The sequence below is a fragment of the Orycteropus afer genome, unplaced genomic scaffold (assembly GCF_000298275.1).
Source record: "Orycteropus afer afer isolate SDZICR_OR568_19922 unplaced genomic scaffold, OryAfe1.0 scaffold00138, whole genome shotgun sequence".
NCBI classification, from domain to species: Eukaryota; Metazoa; Chordata; class Mammalia; order Tubulidentata; family Orycteropodidae; genus Orycteropus; species Orycteropus afer.
In genome coordinates, this window is record NW_006921725.1 from 1,535,415 (window position 1) to 1,562,672 (window position 27,258).

Sequence of the window (27,258 nt, forward strand, 5' to 3'; positions counted from 1 at the left end):
TGTCAATTGAAATGATCATGTGACTCTTATTTATATGGTGGATTACATTGATTGATTTACCAATGTTGCATATCTAGTAGGATTCCCACTTGGTCATGATATATTATTTTTTTTTGTTGTTTATATGCAGTTGAATTCTATTGGCTAGAATTTTGTTGAGAATTTTTGCATCTAAATTCACAAAGGATATTACTCTGTAATTTTCTTTTGTTAGGTGTTTTTGCCTGAGTTAGGTATCAGGGCTATGATGGCTTCATGGAATGAATTTGGGAGTATTCTTTCCTCCTCTATGCTCTGAAATACTTTGAGTAATATTGTGTGTGAATTCTTCTCTGAATGTTTGGAAGACTTGTCCATTGAAGACATCCAAGTCAGAGATTTTTGTTGTGGTCATTGGGATTTGTTGTTGTTGTTGTTGTTACTTTTTCAATTTCTTCTTTTGTTACAGATTTGTTCAGTTTTTCTGGTTTTGTTTTCATTTAGGTAAGTAGTGTCTTTCTAGAAAGTTGTCCAATTATTCTAGGTTTTCAAATATCTTGGAGTATAATTTTTCATAGTATTCTCGTATAATCCTTTTTATATCAGTTATATCTATTGTAAGGTCACGCATACCATTTATTATTTGGAGAATTTGCTTCTTATCTTATTTTTATATTGTCAGTTTGTCCAGTAGTTTGTCAATGTTATTTCAATATTATTGATTCTTTCTATTATTTTTCTGTTTTGTTTCACTTATTTCTTCTCTGATTTTTATTACTTCTTTCGTTTCTCTACAGTTGTTCTAGTGGTAATGCTTTGATTTTGATCTTTTCTTCATTTTTTGTGTGTGCATTTCTTAAAGGCATTTTTTATTGAAAAGCTCAACATTTAATTTCAAATCTCTCCACTTAAAAAGCTAAGCCCGCTGCCACTGAGTCAATTCAGACTCACAGTGACCCCCCATTGGGTTTCCAAGTGTGTAAATATTTATGAAATCAAATTTTACTTCCTCTTCCTCCTGCACAACAGCTGGTGGGATTGTACCACTGACCTGGTTAGCAGCCAAATGCCTTCCCCATTATGCCCCCAGAGCTCCTTTCTTACTCAAAAAATAATGGGTGAGGGGCAATTAAATTGAGAATTTTTTGAAACCCAGACTTATTAAAGACATCAGGAGATTATCCCCAAGAAATTACATCTTATGTCATTAATTTTCACAGTCTCCATATGTTCAATAGGTCTGACAGTGCTGATGTGTTTAGAAGACCTTTTCATTCTCTGAGTTGAAGGAAAGATTATAGCTTAACTCTGTGAAATTTAGGGAGACCTGAATGGTGCAAATGATTTGGTGCTCAGTTGCTAACCAGAAAGTTGTGGTTTGAACCCACCCAGAGGAGCCTGGAAAGAAGCCCAGTAGTCTACTTCTGAAAGGTCACAACATTGAAAACTTAAGGGAGTTCATTTCTACTCTCCATACATGGGATTATCATGTGTTGGAATCAACTCAACAACCATTGACTTGCTTATGGTGTGTTTACATGGAAATTTTTACTTCAGAGACCCTACTTTTTTTAAGATATTAATTATACATGGCTGCACATAAACTAGTCTACCTACACTTCTTGTTTCTTACACAATTAGGCCAAAATGTATTTAAAATTTCTGGCTTGGAAGTGGCTTTTAACTGTGTTGAATTATGGATCAAAAAATTGTCATCTATTTGTCCTAGACAAAGCATTCAATCACTCTGTGTTTTATTGTTCTCAACTGTGAAATGGGGTTAATAATCTCTTTAGCATAAAGTTGTGAAAGTTAAGTCAGATGGGATAAGTAAAAAGCATACAACAGAATGCTGACCGATGATGATGGTTTATTATTTTTGCTAATGTTGATATAATAATAATTATTATTGTTGTTGTTTAAGGAGCTCTAGTGGTGTGGTGTCTAAGTCATTTGCCTGATAACCAGAAAGCTGGTGGTTCGAACCCACCAGCCACTCCTCAGAAGGAAGATTAAGCAATCTACTTTGGTAGTAGGAGCTCTGGTAGCCTAGTACTTAAAGCACTTGACTGCTAACCAGAAGGCTGGCGGTTCAAACCCACCAGCCACTCCTCAGAAGGAAGATTAAGCAATCTACTTTGGTAGTAGGAGCTCTGGTAGCCTAGTACTTAAAGCACTTGACTGCTAACCAGAAGGCTGGTGGTTCCAACCCACCAGCCAGTCCTCAGAAGAAGGTTGGGCAATCTACTTCTGTAGTGATACCGCGTCTGAAACCCAAGGAGGGGTTGCTAAGAGTTGGGTCCGACTGGACAGCACATAACAACAACAACACTTCTGTAGTGTACCATCTCAGAAACCCAGGGAGGGTTCACTATGAGTAGGATCCAAATAGAGAAAGGAACTATAAGTTTGGAAGCATGTACTAAGGATGGTACAATCAAGAAATGCAATAACTAGTATGAACCTACCTAGCATGTTGAGACATGAAAGGGTTAGAGATCTGCTTTTGATTTTCTGTCAGTGTATAGCACAGTCTAATTAAGGTGAAATACTACTACTACTACTACCACAACTACTACTAATACTAATAATAATAACTACAATTTACTAATGCCAGACAATGTGCTAAATGTTGCATATTCTTTGTCAACCTTTACAATAACTTAATGAGATTACATGAATGTGTATATAAAGAAACTCTGAAATAATTCAATATTTCAAAGGCCATTTTTTTATAAAAGCCAGAAAGAAGTTGGAATTGATGGTTAAGTTCCCAATCAGGTGAATTTGGGTTGAAACTTACATGAAGTAACATACATCTATAATTATATTTTGGTCAAGATACAGATAGAGATTTAGAAGGAAAGTTTATTTTATCTCTCTTATGTAAGGTAATCTAATCCATTAGTTTAGAAAATATAACTGAAATTTTGAACTATCAGTTCCAACATATAATTATTAACATGAATAGGGTACATTTTTATTCATGTACAATAAGCAGAAGTATTGTAAATCATGAGTTGCAGTGATTTTATATGTTAAAAAAATACAGTTTGGTTTTTAGTGTGTCAGGGCCCAAATGTAGAAAAATATGATTTGCTTAGACCTGTATGGTCTGCATTGACATCATTTATTTGAGCAATGTAATATAAGAATTTTGGTGTTTATATGTAAATTAATATATGTGTATAGACTCATTTAAATTGAAAATAATTTTAATTTTTTTTTCAAAATTGACTGTTTTCATAATTCAAGATTCCCTATTTCCTCCTCATATTCTGAAGTCAGCAACCTGATTTTAAATTCATGCAAAGATGAGATGCTGAATTTCCAAAGGAAAATAGCAATTCTGGACTGTTCAAAAACCTCCATTTTATATTAAATGCTTATTCAGCCTTTCAGTAACAAAGAAGTTCATTTCCCTGCAAGTGAAAATGGTTACAAGTATGAGTTTATGACAGACACCATGGATTTCTATTGGTAAAGCAGTGTAATTGTAGGAATTTCTGTGAATACACAAACTTCTTAATAGCCTTGCATAAGAAATTATAAATGCTCTATTTTAATGACTAGCTTCCTTTGAGTTACAATTTCAAAGAATCAGATAATGGTTTCATTACCAGACAATTTGAACAATGCTAAATTTACCTGAGCAGAAATATTCTGTTGTATTCTGTCTGACCACTTGGGCAATAAAGAAATAGCTGTTGCAGCTAGTCTCAAAGATGGATAAAAATTTTTTAATTTCATTTTCTCCTGAAGCAATTTTTAATCAGCAAAAAATACTGGTGATAGCTTTCCATCTACAAAGAAGAGAAGAATGATAACATCACATAATGACATGTTTTCAAATTCTCCATATTACCACATTCCTCATAGAAGGCAATGATGGGGTTCACTAAGCTATGTAACTCAACTGTAAATTCATTTCTAGAAAAGTTTTCATTACAAAACTACTATAATAATATTTGCTCTAATATAATAATTAACTTCTTATATCATTAGCCCAGTTTTAAAAGTACTTATTTTGACTGATATTTATTCAACCTGAAATGTAATAGCCATATATCTAAATCTCATGTGTCACTAATTTTTATTATTATTATTGTTTTTCTATTATCAAACAAATATAATATGAAAGATAATCCTGGGTACTAAATCTACAAAGTTGAATATTTTCCTTTATGAACTTACACTTGGAGTCGGTGGTGGATTGCAGACATATAAGACAGCTTAAGTACATTATGTTTAACAAAGAGTACATAGGTTTTGTGTAAGTGGTACCAAGAAGTTAGGTCTTGATTTTGAATATTTTCCCTCTTTTTATGTCCTTTTAATATCTTGCCTCTTATCATGTCCTTTTAGGTAGCAAAAAAAAAAAAGAAAAGAAAAAAAAGCTAATCTAAATGTAAAATGAAAAGATTCATTGGTGCATGTGCAGACATTCTTCAAAAGGGGTAAATGAACCCTCAAACATACCTGTAGGATACCATCACAAGCAAATAACTCATTCAGCATTCAGTTCAAAGTCTTTAAAAAAAAAAATTAGATTTATGAATAGATGCCATCAGTGTAATTTTCAGTTTTCAACTCATATTTTACTCAAGTCATTTATGGTGGAAATGATAGTTACATTTGGTACCTCTAAGGCATTTAAAAGCCCCAGGGTTACAGGTGAGGAGAGACAACTCAGGGACGCCCAGAGCAGCGTGCCAGAAGAGCAGGAGAAAAGGGATTAAAAGCTAGGAAGCCAGAGACAAGAGCAATCAGCTGAAGGGATTAGGTGAGGAGAGGAAATTCAGGCCCACCCAAAGCAGCAGGCTGGAAGAGCAGGAGGAAGGGGAGTAAAAGCCAGGAAGTCAGAGACAAGAGCAATCAGCTGAAGGGATTAGGTGAGGAGAGGAAACTCAGGCCCACCCAAAGCAGTAGGATGGGAAAGCAGGAGAAAGGGGATAAAAGCCAGGAACCAGGACATAAGAGCAGTCAGCCCCAGGGATACAGGTGAGGAGAGACAACTCAGGGATGCCAAAAGCAGCAGGCCAGAAGAGCAGGAGAAAGGGGATTAAAAGCCAGGAAGCCAGACAAAGGAACAGTCAGCCACAGGGACCCAGGTGGGGGTGATACGAGAGGTCTCCAACAGCAAGACAAACTTGTCCAAGAGAGTCAAAGTATGATCTTGTTTGTGAGGCTAGCGCGGGATCGGGCAGTGTTTTGTTCTTCTGTGCATGGGGTCGCAATGAGTTGGAAATGACTCGACGGCAATTAACAACAACAACAACAAGGCATTTAACTGCTAATCAGAAGACTGGTAGTTCAATCCTACCAGCCACTCCTTGAAAGGAAGATTGGGCAATCTACTTCCATAGAAACCTAAGGAGGGGTCGCTGTGAGTTGGAAATAACTCCATGGCAGTAAGAAGACCTATGCAATGTTGGCATGAAAGTGTTCTTACCACGTTTTTCTCTAAAAGTTTGCTAAAAAACCTTTCATCAGTATGTTAAAAACACAGCTTTGAGAAAATATTTTCCAACAATTTTTTTTGGGCAATTACATCTTAAGGCTAATACTATGTGCCCACAATGTGTTTTTGACAAATTAGCATTGATACTCTTGAAGGAAAAACTGTATACACTTAATTCATATTTTTTTAAAGAAAAGGAGGGAGGATATTTAAAGAATTAAGACAAATGTTTTTTTTTTGTTTGTTTGTTTGTTTTTTTAAATAAAGCTTTCAAAGAAGCAAAGGACTAATGGCAAAATTATCTATTTGGAATCTCCATTTAGGAAACCATCTTTTCTAAAAGTATGGACTTCTGTATAACCATCTATAATTCTATGTAGTGGTTTTAAGTGGAACTTTTAAATGCATGCATAGAAGAAACTGTAGTGAGGAAATACAAATTGGTTACTAATGACTCTAGGAATAAGAAGACATCATTATGTTTATAGGGAACATACTATAAAACTGAAAATCTGATTGTCTTATATAATATTATTTTAATGGTCATGAATCACTAATTCCTTTTTTGACGAGAAAGTATTATAAATGTCCATTTTTCTTTAAGGAGCTCTGGGGCATAGTGCCTAAGGCATTTGACTACTAACCAAAAGTTGCCACCAGCCACTTTTGGGAAGGAAGATGGGGCAATCTACTTCTGTCAAGATTTACCACCTCAGAAAACCAAAGGGGATTTTTGTGAGTCAGGATCCACTCCATGACAATGAGGTGGAGTTGTTTTTTTTTTTTTTTTTTTTTTTTTTGTGACGCAGTGCCCAAGGCATTTGACTGCTAACCACAAGGTTGGCATTTCAAACTCACCAGCCGCTCCATGGAAGAAAGATAGGTCAATCGAATTTCCTAAAGATTTAGTGCCTCAGAAACCCAAAGGGGGTCACTATGAGTCAGAATCAACTGGATGGCAGTGAGGTTTTTTTTTTTTTTTTTAGCACATTTAAAACACATTTCAGTTTGGAATATAATGTGAAATTATAAATGAAATTTTAAACTGGAATTACTACACATCCATCATGTACGTGATGTAAACATGAAAAACAAAAGAATTGATTTAGATAACTAGCTTGAGTGCTTGTTTTTGTTGAAAAAAAATCCTTCTACAGATATAAACAGGACAATAGAAAGTAATTAGGTAACACAGTTAACAATCATCTGATATCTGATGTTCTAAGTTTGAAATACTATTTGTCTTGAACTTGAGTGCATTTATTGGAATAATCTTTAAAAAAGCTTACATTATTTTTTATGTATTCATTTATTTCAAGAGAAAATTATGTATCTAAAAATGATCACTCTACTAACCTTCTCAAAAGTCCTATTAATGTATGTTTATTCAGAAAAAACTGCAAGTGTCTGAGTTTAGTCATCAAGCAAGCATTTTGAAAAATACAAGACCTTCTCATTCACATGTTGACATGCAAATACCAACAGCACAATAGATGTCATAAACTGATTTTTTTTCAATTAACTGATTTCTCAGTTTCCTCTACTATAAATTGACCGAAAAAAAAAAAAAGTTATAAAATTTATTTTCTTATTCTTCAGCACCATTTAGTTGTTATGAATGAGTGACAGAGGGCAGCATATAAAGATGTATTGAAAGGAAAATGAGTCTGCTTTTGTGGAGTTCTCGGAAGGAAGGTTGGGCAATCCTACTTCCATAGTGATACTGCCTTGGAAACCCAAGGAGGTGTTGCTATGAGTCAGGGCCAACTCGATGGCAAATAACAACAACAACAACAACAACAGTATGATACTGTTGTTATGTACCGTCGAGTCGGACCCAATTCATAGCGACCCTTCCTTGGGTATCCCAGGAGGTATCACTACGGAAATAGATTGCTTCATCTTCCTTCCCAGGAGTGGTTGGTGAGTTTGAACCACCAGCATTCTGGTTAGCAGTCAAGTGCCTTAGGCACTATGCTACGTGCCATGTACTTTGTGTGTACTAAATATGTTCTGTAAATGCACCCAACTTCAAAAAGAATTATTCTTATTAACACTGATAATATAATTATTCTACACATATACAAACACATAGCTACCAAAAGATGAAATAAATTATTTAGTACACAAATTGAAGAATCTTACTCTCACTGCTGTCCAGTCAGATCCGACTCATAACAACCCCTCCTTGGGTTTCTGAGGTGATATCACTATGGAAGTAGATTGCCCAACTTTCCTTCTGAGGAGTAGTTGGTGGGCTTGAACTGCCAGCCTTCTGATTAACAGTCAAGTGCCTTAGGCAGTAATAGTAAGTAAAAATCCGGTCATGGTCATCATAAAATAAATAAAAGGTAATTTGAAAAATGAATTTTCTCTGTACCAATTTTCAAATGAGTTATTTATCAACTCATTAGGACTGAAAAAAACTGTATTGCCACCATTATCACTTGTCCAGTTACCTTTCTCACCATTTGCTCTTCCTGTATTCTTGTCCCCACTCCCATTAACAATAGCCAAATCTCTGTCTGACTCAACTGAACTTTGATAGCTTAATTCTATCTATAAAGTCTTGCAAAAATTGATAAAAATGTGTTCTGAGCAAGCTGTTGAATAGATTCTATTTCTTTTAGCCCCTCATCCTGAATATTATTAAATTTGACTGTTCTGTTCTAAGAGTACCTCAGTCATCCACTGAAAAGATCTGGCTGATGCTTCAAACATGCATAAAAGTTCAATGTTACTTTGATCTACAGGCAAAGAAGCATGACATCCAGGGACAGATTGGTGATGGCCTTCTTTATGTAATTCTGATGAACTGCATCAAAGTGCCATTCAGATTTGGTTGCCTCAGTAGCAGAGAGATGTAGACAGATTGGAAGGAGTTCACAGAAAAAGACTAATATGACTAAGGGAAAAGGGCATTATAAGTAGAGCTTAGAAAGTGATAGAGGGAAAAAAAAGATTTTTGGTTCAGTGGCAAATAAAAAGTTACGTGAAAATATTCAGAAACTTGATTTAAATATTATGAAAGAGAAGAATTGGACAAATATAATACTAAAAATAATATAATATAAATATCTTTAGGTTATTGATAGATGATTTTAGATTTAAATGGCCAGTTCTGAGAATGTGACTAAGTAGGCCTTATGAACACATTCCAGACACCATGCACACATTTTACTTAAACATCATATATTGATCTAATAAACTCTTAATATATTGAAATATTTTCTACAATTCACAATTTTTTTTTTTTTTTTGATTGGGCACTCTACTTCCGTAGAGACACTGCCTCAGAAACCCAAGGAGGGGTCGCTATGAGTTGAATCTGACTCAAGAGCAATGAATTTGGTATTTTGGTTTATAATAAGAATTCCTACAATAATTCTCATAATGCAGCAGGCATTGCACTAAGTACTTTACAGACATTTAATTCCTGTTTTGTGAGATAAGTGTTATGAGAACTCCATTTTATTGTTGAGAAAGCTGAGCAAATGATTGGAGAGTAGCACGTCCAAGGTCACAAAGTTTGTAAATAGAACAATGATTGTGCCTCTGTGGCCTCCAACATTTATTCATAAAGGCTCTGTTGCCTTTCTGTAGATGGTTGCCTATCTGGATACATCACATGTATAGCCTTATCTTTCAACAAATCACACCTTAAGAACAGGACCTTGGGGTGGTAGCCATTAGATAAATGTTTAAGGAAGTCTGGTGGTGTATTGATTAAGGCATTTGGCTTCTAACCAAAAAAGCAGTGGTTCAAAACCACCAATTACTCTGCAGAAAACTAGGTAGGTTGTTTCTATAAAGATTTACAGTTTTGGAAACACAGGGGCGTCGCTATGAGTTGGAATCAAATCAATGGCAATGAGTTTGGTTTGGTTTAAGATAAATGTGTCCTTGGGTATTTGAAATGTGTCTAATCCAAGCTGAAATATGATATGTGTAAAATTAAACACTAGATTTCAAACACTAAATATGAAAAATAAATATATCTCATTATTTTCATATATTTTTTTTATATGTTTGGTTAAACGAAAAATAATATTAAAATTAATTGTACATGTTTTTTTACTTTGAATATGGTTACAGAGAAACTAACATAATATATGTGACTCATATCTTTGAACTGCATTATATTTCTTTTTCCTGTACAGTAAGCTTTAAAAGATAAATCCCATGGCCTTTGTATTTCAAGTATCTATTGTTCCTTGGACATGCTAGAAAATGAGCTCTTGAAAATATTTCTACATAAGTTTTATATTTCACATAATCACTATTATTGCTTTTGTTTATAACTCTGAAGAAAATATGATGTATTAATAAAATATTTTTGTTGCAATAATCATTGCATTTATTTTGCTAGTGTTCAGTATATCTTTAACCACAATAAGGCAATTTTTCTTTTAATATTGATATGGTTTGAAATTTCATGCTCTAATATGTAACAACTAGAGAGCATAGCAAATAAAATAAAATACAAAATATGTGTAGTACACACTATCAGATGCTGTTGTTAGGTGCCATTGAGTTGGCTCCAGCTCATAGTGACCCCATGTACAACAGAACAAAACACTGCACCGTCCTGCCTCAAACTCACCATACTTGTTGTATCTGAGCCCATCATTGTAGCCATTGTGTCAATCCATCTCATTAAGGGCCTTCCCCTTTTTCATTGACCCTCTAATTTACCAAGCATGATATCCTTCTCCATGGAATGGTCCCTTCTGACAACATGACCAAAGTAAGTGTGATGAAGTGTGGTCATTCTCGCTTTCAAGGAGCATTCCGGCTGCACTTCTTCCAGGACAGATTTGTCACATAACGAAAAAAGGAAAAACAAAAAAAAGAAGAAGAAAATATTTCGGGTCTGCACTTGGCATTGGATTTCTTTCACCTATTATTGTCGTCATACTTGAAGTCTAACTGCTTCCAATTTTAAATGCACAGTATTTTAAAGAAACAACTAATTTAAAATCACAATTAGACTTTGCAAAGGTCTGTGTATGATATACCAAAGAATGAGAGGAAATCCAAGTTGTGATCTTCCCCATGTCCTGACTTCAATTATGTCCAGAAGACTGAGAGTTGAATTGACTCTATCTGTAAATGTTTGTGTAGGGGACTAATTTCAAATGTGCAATATGGTGTTATTATCCAACATTTTATTTTAGTTAGCTTTGAAACTAAAATTGCATTCTACTATACCTTTAAAACACCTCAGAAGGTGTATTAAGTACTATGTTCATGTTTACAAGTAAATCTCAAATCACTATGTTTGAGTCTTGAGCAATACAGTAATTGAGTTACTGTTGAATTTTCTAAGGCCAATTTTCCCAATTATTTTCTCATAGCAGGGATATTTTAATCATGTAAAGTTAAACAATTTTTATTACAATGTTAAAGGAAAATAAGAACTCAAGTTTAAACATAATGAAAATGAATATCATTAATAAATTATGTAGCGTGTTCTCGTTTTTACTCATTTCACATATTGAACCAAAATGCATTCTTGTCTAGCTGTTCACCTTGTAGAAGAAGATAAATCAAACATTATCAAAGTGACATAATGTTTTGATGAATATGACAGATGACATCTGATCCATTGCAGTTTATAGCTAATAAGGGCACCCTTTCTGTCAGTTATCTTTTATTCATGAGATCTAATAATTTTCCATGGTTGCAATTTGAAAATAAATAAATAAAAAGGAAGTTTTATTTGTTAGCAATATTATGCTATACTCTTTACATAAAGTTTGCTAGATTTAATTTCAGCCAATACTTGAAATGTGCAGTATATTAGTTACTGTTGTTGTTAGGTGCCATAATAAAGTTGGTTCTGACTCATAATAATCTTAGTGCAAGAGAATGAACCATTACCTGGTCCTGCGTTGTTATGTTTGAATCCATTGTTGTAGTCTTTATGTCAACCTGTCTCATTGAGGGTGGTAATTTTTATCTCTGACCCTCTGCTTTACCAAGCATGAAATCCTTTTCCAGGAACTGGCCCCTCCTCGGAACGTGTTCAAAATATGTTTGACAGAGTATTCCCATCCTCAATTCTGAGCATTCTGCTGTACTTATGTACATTTTAATTTGTGTAGACAAGTAAAAAGTAAAATAACAATGGAATTTTTCATTTGTTTTTAGAGATAGTATCATTTGTGGCTTTGCTAAAAATAAAAATGAAACATAGTCTAGAGATCCAAACCAAAAAAAAAAAAAAAAACAAACTAACTCACTGCCCTGGAGTCTATTCAACTCATAGTAACCCCTCCTTGAGTTTCTGAGGAGATATCTCTATGGAAGCCGATTGCCCAATCTTCCTTCTGAGGAGCGACTGGTGTGTTTCAACTGCCAGCCTTCTGGTTAGCAGTCAAATGCCTTAGGCACTATGCCATTGCCATATATCACAGAATATATGTATATAAGTGTATTTAAAAGCAATTAAGAGTGAACATTGAGCTTTGTTGCCAGTATGCACTATGTTGCTTTCCCGAAGTTTGAAGATTCGAAACCCCTAATGGCTCCATAAAGGAAAAGGCCTGATGAACTGCTTCCAGAATGATTACAGCTCAGAAGTAGTTCTATTCTATGGTATGTGTGGTTGCCATGATTTGGGGCCTAATTGAAGGCAGATAACAACAGTAAGAGTAAACAAAATAAAACTTGCAAATCAATTACGTATTTTGAGAATTATAAACTCCAAGTCGACTTAGAGAAATTTTTAGATTCTAGTATTTGTTCTTTAAAACACTTTAGTAAACAAAAACATAGTTGTACAATTTTACCACAATAAATATTATTTTATCCTGCATTGAGATTAGTTGAGAGGTTTCTTAATATATAAGCCACTTTTATCTCTCTCACTCTTCGCTTTATTGCAATATATTTGTTACATAACTTGGGTTGTTTTACCCAAAGCATATTGCAATATCTGAATTTTGTTTAGGATACCCTCATGGAGTTCTTAGGCTTTGTTTTCTATTTTGTAAAAATTGCTAACTGGATCTAGATACTTGATCAGATTCTTTTTTGAGCGTTTTGGTGATAATTCTTAGTATTGTTTTCTCACAAATAGTCTTCTTAACTTTTCTTTAATGCCTGCCACATTTTAATATAACTAATTTCCAAAATAATTTGACATCCTAAGTAATGCTTGAAAATTCTTTTATGAGAAGCCATAAAACCCACTGCCATCAAGTCAATTCTGACTCAGAGCAACCCCCATGTTGTTGCTGTTATTGTTGTTAGGTGGTGTTGAGTCAACTCCAACTCGTAGGGAACCTATGGACAACAGAATGAAACACTGTCTGGTCCTACACCACTCTCACAATATTTGCTACACTTGAGCCCATTGTTGTAGCCATTGTGTCAATTCATCTTGTTGCAGGTTTTTCCCTTTTTTGATGACCCTCTACTTTACCAAGCATGATATCCTTCTCCAGGTACCAGTCCCCTCTGACAACATGATCAAAGTATATGAAATAAAGTCAGGACATTATTGTTTCTAAGGAGCATTCCGGCTATCTTCTTCCAAGATGGATTTGTTCATTCTTCTGGCAGTCCATGGTATTTTCAGCATTCTTCATATATCACAATTCAAATACATCACTCCTTCTGTAACAATCTTAATACATTAATACTATTTTTATTTATATACCAAAATATTTACCAGCAAGAATTCTAAGAATGGTGTACTTTTATCCATGTGAGATATGAAATGAGTTACCTCAAGCTATGTTACTGCTATAAAATTAATTCTTTAGTTATTGATAGTAGTTTGAGTTGTGGTTACTGGTGGTTGGAAGTCTGAGAAGAAAAATATGTGTGTATCTATATACTATAAGTGGTGTTTGGTTAAAATATTGAGAGGTTCAGTAAATTTACTTATCTGTTTTCTGACTTAATAGAGTAGTACTTCTCATAACAAATATTTATTTAAACTCTACACTGTTCCAGGGATATTCTGGGTGCTTGGTGAAAAGTGAACAGAAAAGATAAAAATCTTTGACTTCATTGATTTAGAAAATGTCTATATCCTTCAGTTTAATCAACAAGTTCTCTTAAATACTTCTTTCATTTATGGCTATGACTTTATTTCAGATAATATGGAAAATATTCATACCTTCATTTAGACTTTTCTTCTTTATTTCTTCTCAGCTATAACTGAAATACAAGCATGTATATGTGGAAGGAAAGTGAAACAATAGGACAGAAGTCCTTTTTATTCTTTTTGGCCATAAAATATATCTTGGTTGTTGGAAATGTGTCTCAAATAGCTTTTGGCAATCAAGTAGAGAAATTAATAATTTTAAGTAAGCAATTGTTCACATATTTAAAGTGCATGAACCTGAGCAATACTAAGCATACTGTCACATTCTAACACAATTGTAATCTATAAATTTTTGCTGACGTTTTCTTCAAGGAAATGAAACAGAATCTGTCTGCAGATAATAATAATAATAAATCCTGTTACCATCAAATCTATTCCAATTCAGAGCAACCCTTTAGGACAGAGTCAAACCACCGCATAGGATTTCCAAGTCTGAAATGTTTAAGGAAGGTGACTGACGCACATGAAGCACATCTTTCTCTCATAGAGTAGCTGGTGGATTTAAACCCCTTATCTTTTGATTAGCAGCCTAGCACTACCAGGCCTACTCTGTAGATAAGGGAGTATTGAAATAATACATGTTATAGACTATTAGTTAAATTTTCTTGTTTGGTTAATAATTTATATTTCAATTTTTAGTAGATTCATTAATGGTTTGCCACCACCTTGCATGAAGCTTCATGATATATTGATTTAATATATTTGACTTTCACCTTTAGAGGTTTGAGTCTAATTTGGCTCTGATATCCAACTGAATGAATTTAATGGCTTCAATTTAGCACATTGGTCCACATCACTGGACTACAAAATTCTGGCAATAACACAAATTTGGAAGCCTTTGCTCAGCTTGGGATTTGAAACATCTTGCTAAAAGGCAGACATATATTTGGCCAAGTCACTTGGCTCCTCACACTGCTATTAATTTCCCATTTTCATAAACATTACCTCAAAATTTATTGTGAAAAGAGAAAACATGTTTAGTGAAAAATGTTGGTCATGGATATGAGATGAAATGAAGATTAGGTCTATCTTGTCCATGTAGAGTAAGAACTCTGCAATTTTACAAATAATTTAGACCAAAGGAAACCAGAGAAATTTACATGTAATCAAGCTATCTGAGTTTTCCTTATACTAACTCGATAGTTCTTTATGGGAGAAATATTTTCATGGCCAACTAACCTAAACAACTTAGAATATTTTAACACACTTGATCATAATCATAGAGCTATTATTCAAAATTATATTACATCCTTATTTCCTGTTTAACAAATGAGTATAAAAGAAGAATGTACATTGCCTATGGTGCCTAAGGCATTTGACTGTGAACCAGAAGGCTGGTGGTTCAAACCCACCAGCCACTCCTCAGAAGGAAAATTGGAAAATCTACTTCTATAGTGACACTGCCTCAAAAACCCAAGGAGAGCTCACTATGAGTTGAATCTGACTCAACAGCAGTGAGTGAGTGAGATGCAAAACATTCCCCTTTGGAGAATTGGGCCATTTGCAAAATATGGACTTTGTGAAGAAAGATTTTATTTATTACTTGTTTTGGTTACCTACTGTCACTCTGACAGGAATATACCACAAATTGGATGGCTTTAACAAACAGGATTATTCTTTTACAGTTTGGGAGGCTAGAAATCTGAAAGTGCCAAGTCTAGTGGCTGGGTAAAAGCCCTTTGACCTTGGGCTTCACCTCTACCTCTTGCTCTCAGACCACTGAAGCTAGAGGTGTCTCTTTACTCAGGCAGCTGCTGGCAGCTGAGGCCAACAAGCCCAAGCTCGACAAATAAAATGTCACCCTCCCAATATTACCAGACCACAGGGCAGGCCATGGTTCAAGTCCCATTAATACTCCCAAGATTGCCAAATAACATGGCAGTCTGCTGAATAACAATTCAGCTACATGCAGGATCCAAGTGTGTCAAAAGCTCAAGACCTTCCTTAAAGTTGTTTCTTATACACTGGAAGCAGACCACATCCCTAAAGCAGCTACGCAGCTGCTCCAGTAGATTCCACCGTGAAATTAATTACCAGGCTCACCAGGGGGAATAAATACAGCTAGCTGTCCAGCCACTCAAAACCAAGCCCGGTCAAGTTGACACATGACCTTACCTACCACATTACTAATATTTTATCTGAATTCATAAAGAGACATCAAAATGGAAAATTCTCCAGAAGTAAATAAAAATGGAGATTTCTTATGTGTCTTTGTTTCAGTGAAGTTGCAAAACGAATCACAATGAATAACAGTTTGTTATATATTATAGTGCACTTACTGATCAATTAGTAAGTATGCAATCATTTGAGATTTATTTGTGGCATAGATTATCTGTCATACAGACATTTTAAAAATAATAAGCTGACTATACTTAAGATAGTAATAATAAAGTACCTGTACAGGAAAATAAGAAAAAAAAAAAAAGATTTTATGCCTAAACATTATGCATAGATCTTGACAATAATGTTAGGTAAGATTTGCATAATACTTAAGTAAAATATGAAAATAGACAAAATATGATGTTTTTCTTGATTATTATTGATCCTCCAATTGAATAAAAATAAGAGTATATTACACACGATCCTGATAATTTGTCCTGTCATATTACATGAAAATTGCACCAAGCACAGAGTCAAGTGATTTGTATGTAGGCAGAGTCTTTACATCTACAGGATTTATAGGACAGAATACGCTGTGTGTGCATATATATGTGTATGTGTATACATATATACATACATATACATATGTATATACATGCATATACATACATATTTTATAGGAGCTTTGGTAGCAAAGTGCCTAAGGCATTTGACTGCTAACCAGAAGGCTGGTGATTCAAACCCACCAACCACTCCTTGGAAGGAAGATGGGGCAATCTACTTCCATAGTGATTTCACTTCTATAATATGTATATATAATATGTGTACATGTATTGTCATTTGTTGTTGAGTAGATTCCAATTCATATATGATAGAGTAGAACTGCCTCAGTGTTTCCTAGGCTGTAATCTTTATAGGAGCCAATTGCCTTTGGTCTTTCTCCATCAGGATTATTGATGAATTCAAAGTGCTGCCTTTTCAGTTACCATATGAATGCTTAGTCATTGCACCACCAGATCTCTTTTAAATTAGATATAGATATATATTTACTGTGAAAGATTCTGTCATCTATGCCCTTCAGTGATAAAAAATAAAATCAGATTAAAATGCATTAATTGTATTATTTCTATAACAGATTACTCTCTTCTAACATAATTGTATTTTTAAAATAATTGCCTCAATAACTTCACTTCTTAAAAATCTTTCAGATCATTACCAACAAATGCCATATCCAATTAAAAGTCTTAGAAAGAAGCTAAAATGATTTAAGTGTAATACTGATCAAACATATTCTCTTGTTCAAATCTTTGAGAAATATATTGCTGTTATTAGGTGCTGTTGAGATGGTGCTAACTCAAAGCAACCTTATGTGCAACAGAACAAAACATTCCCGGGTCATGCACCATCCTCACAAGTCCTGCTATGCCCATCATTGCAGCCACTGTGTTAACCCATTGCATTGAAGGTCTTCCCTTTTGTTTGCTAACTCTTTACTTCACCCAGCATGATATCCTTCTCCAGGGAATGGTCCCTTCTAACAACATGATCAAAGTATGAGAGATGAAGTCTGGCCATTCTCACTTCTAAAGAACATTCTGGCTGTATTTTACAAAGACAGATTTGTTCATTCTTCGAGCAGTTCATGACACCTTCAGTATTCTTTGCCTAAACCACAATTCAAGGAATCACTTCTTCTGTGGTCTTATGGACTATCAAGTTCTCACACGCATATGAAGCTATTGGAAATACCATGGTTTGGGACAGTAAAACTTAGTCTCAAAGTAACATCTTTGCTCTTTAACACTTTAAAGAGGTCTTTTGTTGCAGAGGTGAGCTCTGGTGGCATAGTAAGACATTTGACCAGAAGGTTGGTGGTTCAAACCCACCAGCTGCTCCTCAGAAGGAAGATTGGGCTATCTACTTCTGTAGTGATACTGCCTTAGCAACCCAAGGAGGGGTTGTTGCTATGATCAGGTCCAATTCGAGGGCAATGAGTTTGGTTGTCTGTTTTTTTTTTTTTTTTTTTTTGTGGTAGATTGGCCCAGCGTGATATGTTGTTTCATTTCTTGACTGTTGTTTCTATGGATGTTGATTGTAGATCCAAGTAAAATTAAATCAATGACAACTTCAATCTTTTCTCCATTTACAATGATGCTGTTCATTGGTCCAGTTGTGAGGATTTTTGGTTTTTTTTATGCTGAAATGTATTCCATACTGAAGTCTATAGTCTTTGATATTCATTAGTAAGTACTTGAAATCTTCATTTTCAGCAAACAAGGTTGTTTTATCTGCATATCACACCTTGTTAATGAGGCTTCCTCCAATCCTGATGCCACGTTCTTCTTCATATAGTCCATCTTTTCAGATTTTTTGCTCAGCATACAGATTGAGTAAATATAGTAAAGGGATAAAACCCTGACACACTCCTTTCCTGATTTTAAACCATGCAGTATCCCCTTGTTCTGTTTGAATGACAGCCTCCTGGTCTATGTACAGATTTCTCATTAGAACAATCAAGTGTTCTGGAACTCCCATTCTTCTCAATGGTATCCATAATTTGTTATGATCCACACAATCGATTGTTTTTTTGTAGTCAATAAAACGCAAGTAAACATCTTTCTGGTATCCTTTGCTTTCAGCCAAGATCCATCTGACATCAGCAATGATAGCCTTCATTCCACATCTTCTTCTGAATCCAGCTTGCATTTCTGGAAGTTCCCTCTCAATACACTATTGCAGCCATTTTTTAATCATCTTTAGGAAAATGTCATTTGCATGTGATATTAATGATACTGTTCAATAATTTTCACATCCTATTGGATCACCTGTCTTTGGAATGGGTACAAATATGAATCTCTTCCAATCATTTGGCTGGGTAACTGTCTTCCATATTTTTTAGCGTAGATGAGTAAGTGTCACCAGTGCAGCATCCATTTGTTGAAACATTTCAATGGATATTTTATCAATTCCTGAAGCCCTGTTTTTCTCCAATTCTTTCTGTGAAGCCTGGACTTCTTCCTTCGATACCATTGGTTCTTAATCAAATAGTCCCTCCTGAAATGGCTGGACATCAATCAATTCTTTCTGGTACAGTGATTCTTTATATTCCTTCCATCTTTCTTTAATTTTTCTGCATCATTCAATATATTGCCATTAACATCCTTCAATACTGCAATTCAAGTCTTTAATTTTCTCTTTAGTTATTTCAGCTTCAGAAATGTCAAGTGTGTTCTTCTCTGTTTTTTTTCATCTAAAGTTCTTTGCATTATAAGTATTTCATTATAATATTTTACTTCATCCTCTGGAGCTGCCCTTCAAAATCTTCTCTTTTGATCTTTTACTTCATTTCTTCCATTCACTTTAGCTACTCTCCTTTCGGAAACAAGTCTCAGAATCTCTGATATCTGCTTTGGTCTTTTCTTTCTTCCTGTATTTTTAATGACCTTTTTCTTTCTCCATGTATGATGTTCTTGATGTCATACCATAATTCTTCTGGTCTTCAGTCACTGTTGTCAATGCACAAAAACTATTTTTCAGATTGTCTTTAAATTCAGGTGGGATATATTCAAGGTTATATTTGGTTCTCATGGATTGTTTTAATGTTTTTCAGCTTCAGCTTAAATTTGCATATGAACAGTTAGTAGTCTGATCCATAGTCAGCCACTGGCCTTGTTCTGACTGATGGTACTGAGCTTTTCCAGTGCCTCTGTCCACAAACATAGTTGATTTGATTCCTGTGCATTCCATCAGGTGAGACCTACATGTATAGTTTTTGTTTATGTTGTTTGAGAAAGGTATTTACAATGAATAAGTCATTGGTTAGTCTTGTAAAATCTGTCATGTGATCTCTAGCATCATTTCTATCATCAAGGCCCTATTTTCCAACTACTCATGATTCTTCTTTGTTTCTAACTTTTGCATTCCAATCACCAATAATAAATACATATTGATTGCCTGTTTGGTCAATTTCAGACTGCAGAAGTTGGTAAAAATCTTCAATTTCTTCACTTTAGCGCTATTGTTTGGTGATAAATAGTGGTATTAACTGGTCTTCCTTGTAGGCAAATGGATATTATCCTATCATTGACAACACTGTACATCAGGATAGATCTTCAAACATTCTTTTTGATGATGAATGCAATGCCATTCCTCTTCAATTTTTCATTCCCAGCATAGTAGATGATATGATCATCTGACTCAATGTGGCCAATACCAAAAATTTCAGCTCACTAATGCTTAGGATATTAATCTTTATGCATTTCAGTTCATTTTTTGTGTCTTACAATGTTTTGAGATCTATACTGTGTACATGCCATATTCCAATTATTAATGGATGTTTGCAGCCATTTCTTCTTATATTGAGTTGTGGCACATCAGCAAATGAAGGTCCCAAAAGCTTTCTTCTATCCATTTAACTAAGATAAACTCTACTTCGAGGAGGCATCTCTTCCCCAGCTGTATATCAAGTGCCTTCCTACTTGAGGGCATCATCTTCCAGCACTATTTTAGACGATGTTTCCCTACTATCAATAAAATCTTCAGTGGCTAACTTTATTATTTTCAGAAGTGGACCTGATCATGTCCTTATTCCTACCTTGTCTTCATCTAGAAGCTCCATCAAAAAATATCCACTATGAGTGGCCCTGCTGGTGTTTGAAATACTGGTGGTATAGTTTCCAGAACCATAGCCACAGACAAGCCACTATAGTACAAAAAACTGACAGATGAGGGGTGACCACCAAAAGTGTTGTTGCAAGAAATTAATAATCAAAGTAGTAATAAGAATTTTCTTGTGATAATTAAGCTCATTAAAACTTAGGAAGCACACCTTTACGTTAAATGAGCAGTACCTAAAAAAAAAAAAAAAACCTATACCATACTAGATACAATGTGACCTGCAGATCACAGCTTTTAAATGATTAATAACAATGATAAATTAATATCAGGTAGAGTAGCCTGCCATTGCATCATAAGACAGTCTGTTTTGGTGTAAGATTGGCATAAGTATCAGATGAGTGATAGGGAATAAACAGACCTAGGAAAAGAATTGGAACATATTCGAAGTAAATTACCACAGAAGGGATGGAATTAAAAAAAAAAAAAAAATCAAAAGATATATAAAAGTTATTCTTTGTGAATCAAATAAATCTATCAAATATCCAAAATTATATATAAGTGAAACAGCAAAATATAGTATTTGTTTTTATATGAATTAAACTAAAGCTTATTTATCTCCAACCATTAGCTATATATATGAGACTTTATAAGGTTTTCCACTTGAGTTACTACAATAGATTCCAAGTGGCGAACAATTTTCAGAGGAAAAGATAAAGGGGAATAAAAGAGAAGCTCGTTAAGTAGTTGTTTAAAAAGTAAGCATATAAATATTTCTTGCATAACTATTGAATATGCCAGTAAACATCAATCCATCTTTCATGGGCAACATAATTGATCTAAATAATTTAAATAAGTAATGCAAGCAATTTTTATTTTTTCAGACAAAACAAAAATAAGCAAATACTTGAAATGAATAGCTTTCCTTTCTTACGGTAAGATGCTGCACATTCAGAGTGTCCTTATAATCAACTTTTTATATGCCTTAAATACATAGACCAGAAATGTATGCATCCCCTAATATGAGAAAATTATCTCTAACAAATATAACCATAAAGACATTTTAATGAAGCAGTCTTTTTTTTCATGTCCCACAAAGATGAAACACAATGTGTGAGAATCAATCTTCAGAGATATGAACATTCACTGCATTTGATTCATATACAAAGACAATGACTTCAATAAATATATTCCTTGAATAAAAGATATGAAATATTAACATGTTGAAGTAGAAAAACACAAAGTATATTTCACTTCCATTGTTTTGAAAGCAAATTTTCAAAGGTGATTTTCAATCAGGAAAATGGAGAATTGTATTGGGGGTCTCACCAGATTTCATCTGATCAGTAATTCTGGTCATTGTTGAGTTTTTGAATTTTGTTCCATGTTTTCCCTTCCACTATATCCAGGAACACTAGGGCCTTGGAATACATTCTGAGCCTGGAATAAAACACACCCCCAGGGGCTGGCTCTCAGCCCAATATTTAACAAGATGTACACTCTGATGCACCCACATACTCTATGGTAATACATCCCTTAGAGCACTAGACCATGGGACACCAGAGGACCAACATTCAAATTGAGGAAATGCAGGACGAAAAAGAGTACATAAACATGAGGGACACAGGGGGAAGTTTACAGGGTAGGGAGGGAGAAGCCTTGGTTAGGGTTGGACAGGCAGGGTAAATGAGGAGTGAAACTAAATGTACACATAATGTTGAATGTAAAACAAGCTCTTAAAATAAAATAATAAAATGAAAACTATACAGGAAAAAATAAGATAAAAAATTAAGTATTTCTTAGAAAACTGGAAAATTAGGCTAGTGTCACTTGAAGAATTTAGTTTTCTGTAACTTATTTCCAAAGATTACATATGTGGAAAACTTTAGAATATACATTTGCATAATAAAAGTTGTTTGGAAGGAGTATTTTAACATGGTCTATATCTATGTATGTGTAAATGTTAGACTTTGAAAACTTTAATAATGTTTAGAGATCACAGAATTCTATATCTTCCATTCCAAATTTACCCTAAGTTGTAGATACAACTACATGTAAGGTAGATACTATAATTTTATCATGAGAGGTGTTAAATAAACATCATACATAAAATCTTGTGTTTAAAAGTAAGATATGTCACAATAGTTATAAAGTGAAACAGAGAAACATCTGTTTCATAGAGTCGTAAAGTGATATCTAAAATATCAGCCACAAAACAAGTGTTCCCACATTAAATAGGATGTATCTAAAATATATATTGAATATGTCAAATTGACTTTATATGAAAGGACAATTTAATTAGCATGAATTATTAAGTGCAGCCTAATCTAGCTGGCATTTGGATATTTGCCCAGTGGTCTATTGAACTCAGGTGCATAAGTGCAGTTGGGGATCAGGTCATGGCACCATCTGTTTCAGACTCTGCCTGGGTTTTTCTGCCTCTTGGGCTCAACTTACACAGATATTTCTGCTTGGTTCATGTACTTAGATCATCTTTGACAAAATTGTGAATCACATGATATCTCTCCTTTTTAACCTTTCTACAACTCCCTAGAAGTACTAGGACCCATTATCTATGTACCCAGGTCCTTTCCAAAGTCTTAAGCCACAGAAAATCTCTACAAGTTTACATATTTAACAGCACCTCAATCTCCAAAATCACTGCTTCAGTACTCAGTTGTTTCATGCTGTATTCTTAGTTGTTAGCAACAGACACCAACTCTGGCTGTTGTAATCTAAAAAGATAATGTATTATGAAAACATCAGGAGTTCTGGTATTCTGGGATTGGAAATATGCAACCAGGTAACTAGAGAGTCTAGGCAATAAGCAAAGCAGCTGTTGTACCCGAGTCTAAGTTAAATTAATTATAAGCATTGTACACTCACTCATCTGTAATTCTTTTCTGATACATTACCTGAAGTTCAAATACCAGGAAGTCCTGGCAAATACATAAAGGCTGGAAAGGGCCAAAAGGACTTGTTTCCTGCTGTTTGCTTATGAATCCATCTGCTTATTATTAGATATAAGTCATGATAGTTATAGGAAGAAAAATAATTTGGTGATCTTATAATAAGAGAATTATCTATAAAAAAAATCTATGTGAAAGAGTGTTTGGCAGAGTGGAATTTGAGATTAGATCCAGCTTGCTCCCATGGTATATCCAAGCATCCTATAATCAATAAAATCTCCAAGCAGCTGAAGTAATTTTGAATATGTAACCCTCACGATCCCAGGTTCTATGGCTACTACTAGCAGTGAGGAAAAATTTCTGTTATCAGTTTTGAAGGATTATATATGATAAAGAGAAATTATAGCAATAGGAATTCAAAGTAAAAGAACAGATGACTAAAATAACAAAAATAATGGTCTGTGCCATAAAAACTAAATAATTGTGAATTAAAGCACAATGAAACTCCATTTTAAAACTCCTAAATACATAAAGACTTGAAAAGGATGGTTGCAAAGAGCTAAAACAATATGGGAAAAAAGTATAGGCATAGGTCGGTGTATAAATTGGGATGTTGTTGATAAGGGACATTTAACAATTTATGTCAACATTTTAAAATGTAAAGTTGATGAGACCCAACATTTTATTCTTCTAAGAATGTATCAGAAAAGAATTACAGATGTGAGTGATGATGCATTCACAAGTACATGTATTGCATTTATTCCTATAAAAATGAAAATGTCAAACACTTTAATTATACAGAAATTAGAACATTTTGCAACAGTTTAAATGGTATTCATGATATGGGAAAATGTTCAGAATATATTTTTGAAAGACTATTATGAAAACAATTATTCTTTATTTTATAAATTAGAAGAATTTTTGTTAAATGCCATAAAGTGTTCCTAAAAAAATTATGCAATCTTCAAAATTACACACTAGAAATAATGAGGTTTGCAGGAAAATTAGAGAGTGGAACAGTCTATTCAACTGCTATGGAAACTTCTCACTGCTGTTGAGTCAATTCCGACTCATAGTGACCCCTCCTTGGGTTTCTGAGGCTATGTCATTATGGAAGTAGATTGTCCAATCTTCCTTCCAAGGAGTGGCTGGAGGTTTTGAACCTCCATTCTTTTGATTAGCAGTCAAATGCCTTAGGCAGTATGCCACCAGAGCTCTCTTATGGAAACTTGTTGTTGTTGTTGTTGTTATGTGCCGTCGAGTCAGCCCTGACTCATAGCGACCCCTCCTTGGGTTTCCGAGGCAGTATCACTATGGAAGTAGGATTGCCCAACCTTCCTTCCGAGGAGTGGCTGGTGGGTTTGAACCGCCAGCCTTCTGGTTAGCAGTCAAGTGCCTTAGCCACTATGCTACCAGAGCTCCCTATGGAAACTTATCACCTGTGAAAACAATAACAAGCCTAATAGAAACAGCTATGAACAATTCCATTTTATCTGACACTTTACACAGCATCACAACCAGTCTTAAAAAGTGACTTGAAAAGGAGAATCTGTAAGGGAGTTTTCTTTTTATTTACTTATTTTAAATAAAAGGATACAGCTTTATAATTTCTTCAATTATAAAGTACTTTTACCTTTTCTAGATAAGTTAATAAACTAAAATATAGCATTTTTTAAAAGTCTCTAAATTAATCACTACTTCCACTAAAGGAAGGCCATTCTGGATTATTATCAGATTTTTTGAATAAGGTTTCCTTATATTGTTAATCCTTTGTTGTAAAAAAAAAAAAAAAAAATCATCCTGATCTCTTCACAGCACAAAAGTATTAGGAAATGTGAGAGTATTGATAAACAGAACTTTCTCATTTTGCTATTATACAATTTCTTCTGTTTTAATAGTTCACTAATTTGCATAAAGAAACACAGCTTGTTGCAAAGGAGTTTCTGGGGGGCGCAAAATGGTTAAGTGCTAAATTAATAGAAGAAATCCACCAGCATGGAAGAGGGGGCTGGTGATTTGCTTCCAAAAGTTATCCCTTGAAAATCCTGTGGAGCAGTTCTACTACACATACATGGTGATACCATGAGTCAAAATCAACTCAGTCATAACCAAAAACAACAATCTTGTAGCAGAAGAGGCTCCAAGATCTTGAGAGTTTGCTGTGGATACCTATGTTTCTGCTGTTATTTTTTTCTCTCTAGCACCATTGTCTAAACTCTCTTCCTCCAACCACAAGTCCAATGTCAGTGTACATAAGTTAGTACAATATGAATGCATTGGAAATTTAAGACACTCCCATTCCCTGGCATTGTGGGATTTGATTATCTTTTTTATTTTTTCCCCTGTGGCTATAACTCTAAAATATAAGGTGTTTCCATCCATGGGAACTGAAGAAGTAGAGGTGGAGCAATTACAGGAGACACACACTGTAACCAAGGAGAATGAGAGAGAATGAGAATGAGACCCCAGTGCATTTGCGTCCCTGATTTCAATGTCCTGGAGATCCTGTAGTTTCTGGTTTTGATTCAATAAAACATCACCCTATTTTGAAATGGGAGCGCTGGTGGCATAGTGCCTAAAGCATTTGACTGCTGACCAGAAGGCTGGCAGTTCAAACCCACCAGCTACTCCTTGGAAGGATGGTTGGGCAATCTACTTCTGTAGTGATACTGCCTCGGAAACCCAAGGAGGGGTCGCTATGAGTTGGATCTGACTCCACCGCAGTGAGGTTTTTTTTTTTTTTTAATCTTGAAATAAATTCTTCTTTTTTTCTGTGCTAATAATGATTCAGGTGAGATTTCTGACATTTGCAATCAAAATAGTCCTAACAGGTATGAGTTATACCTGAGTATTGAGATTACGCATGTTTCTGATTTTCCTCTTTATGCATTTCTGTATTTTCAAGAGTTCTATAATAAACATTTTTCCACTTGTAACCAGACAAAATTATTTATAAAACATGTGAAATTAGCAGCAAAAGAAAAATTCTATATATTGATCATTCTGTAGTTTGTAGAGCATTTTTCAATAATGTAAATGTGACTGAAATTTAAACACTGCACTATTTTTACTGGAATCTTCATAATTTGCAGGGTCTGCGCTGCTACCTTCTGTGACACTTATGTTCCCCATGTGTTCTCTAGGACTCAGAGGCCTTTGGTTAGCACTCACTAAAGTCAGTAGTGGAAAGCAATTGGATGTCTACTTTATTCTTACCTGCCTTTAGAAAGAGAAATGTCTTGGTTATCTAGTGCTGCTGTAACAAATACCACAAATAGGTGGCTTTACACCATTATAAACAGATACTTATTCTCACACAGTTTAGGAGGGTAGAAGTCCAAATTGAGGGCACTAGACCTCGGGGAAGACTTTCTGTCTGTGTTTGCTTTGGGGAAGGCCATTTTTCCTAGGTGCCTTGGTGGTCTTCATGCTATGTGGCATCTATCTTCTCCCATTTCTGCTTTCTTGCTGAATCTGTTTCTTATATTTCAAAAGAGATTGACTCAATACACACACTGCACTAATAATGTTAATTTATCATTTACCTAACAAAGAAAACCAATTCCCATATTGGATTATAACCACAGATTTACAACACAAAATTTTGGGTGGTACAATTCAATCCATAAGAGGGAGTTTGAATAACAGGATAATTTGTCCTATTCCTCCATCATCCCCTCCTTCCTGTCCTCCTCTTCTACATTTCCCTCTTAACTTCATGTAGTATATGTGTCTTGCCTATATAAAGGAATCCCATAATTTTTAATAAATGTATTCATTTTATTAGCATGTGCATTTCACATAATCTGTCCAAAAGATAACCTAATTAGAAGATATTGATCTCAAATATAATGTTGTTGTTGTTATGTGCTGTCGAGTTGGATCCAACTCATAGAGACCTCTCCTTGGGTTTCTGAGGTGGTATCTCTACAGAAGTAGATTGCTCAACCTTCCTTCCAAGGAGTGGCTTGTGGGTTTGAACCACCAGCCTTTTGGTTAGCAGTCAAGTGCCTTAGTCACCATGGAGGTTTAAAAGAGTTTTGTAAAATCATTAGCTATCAAATATAATAGATACA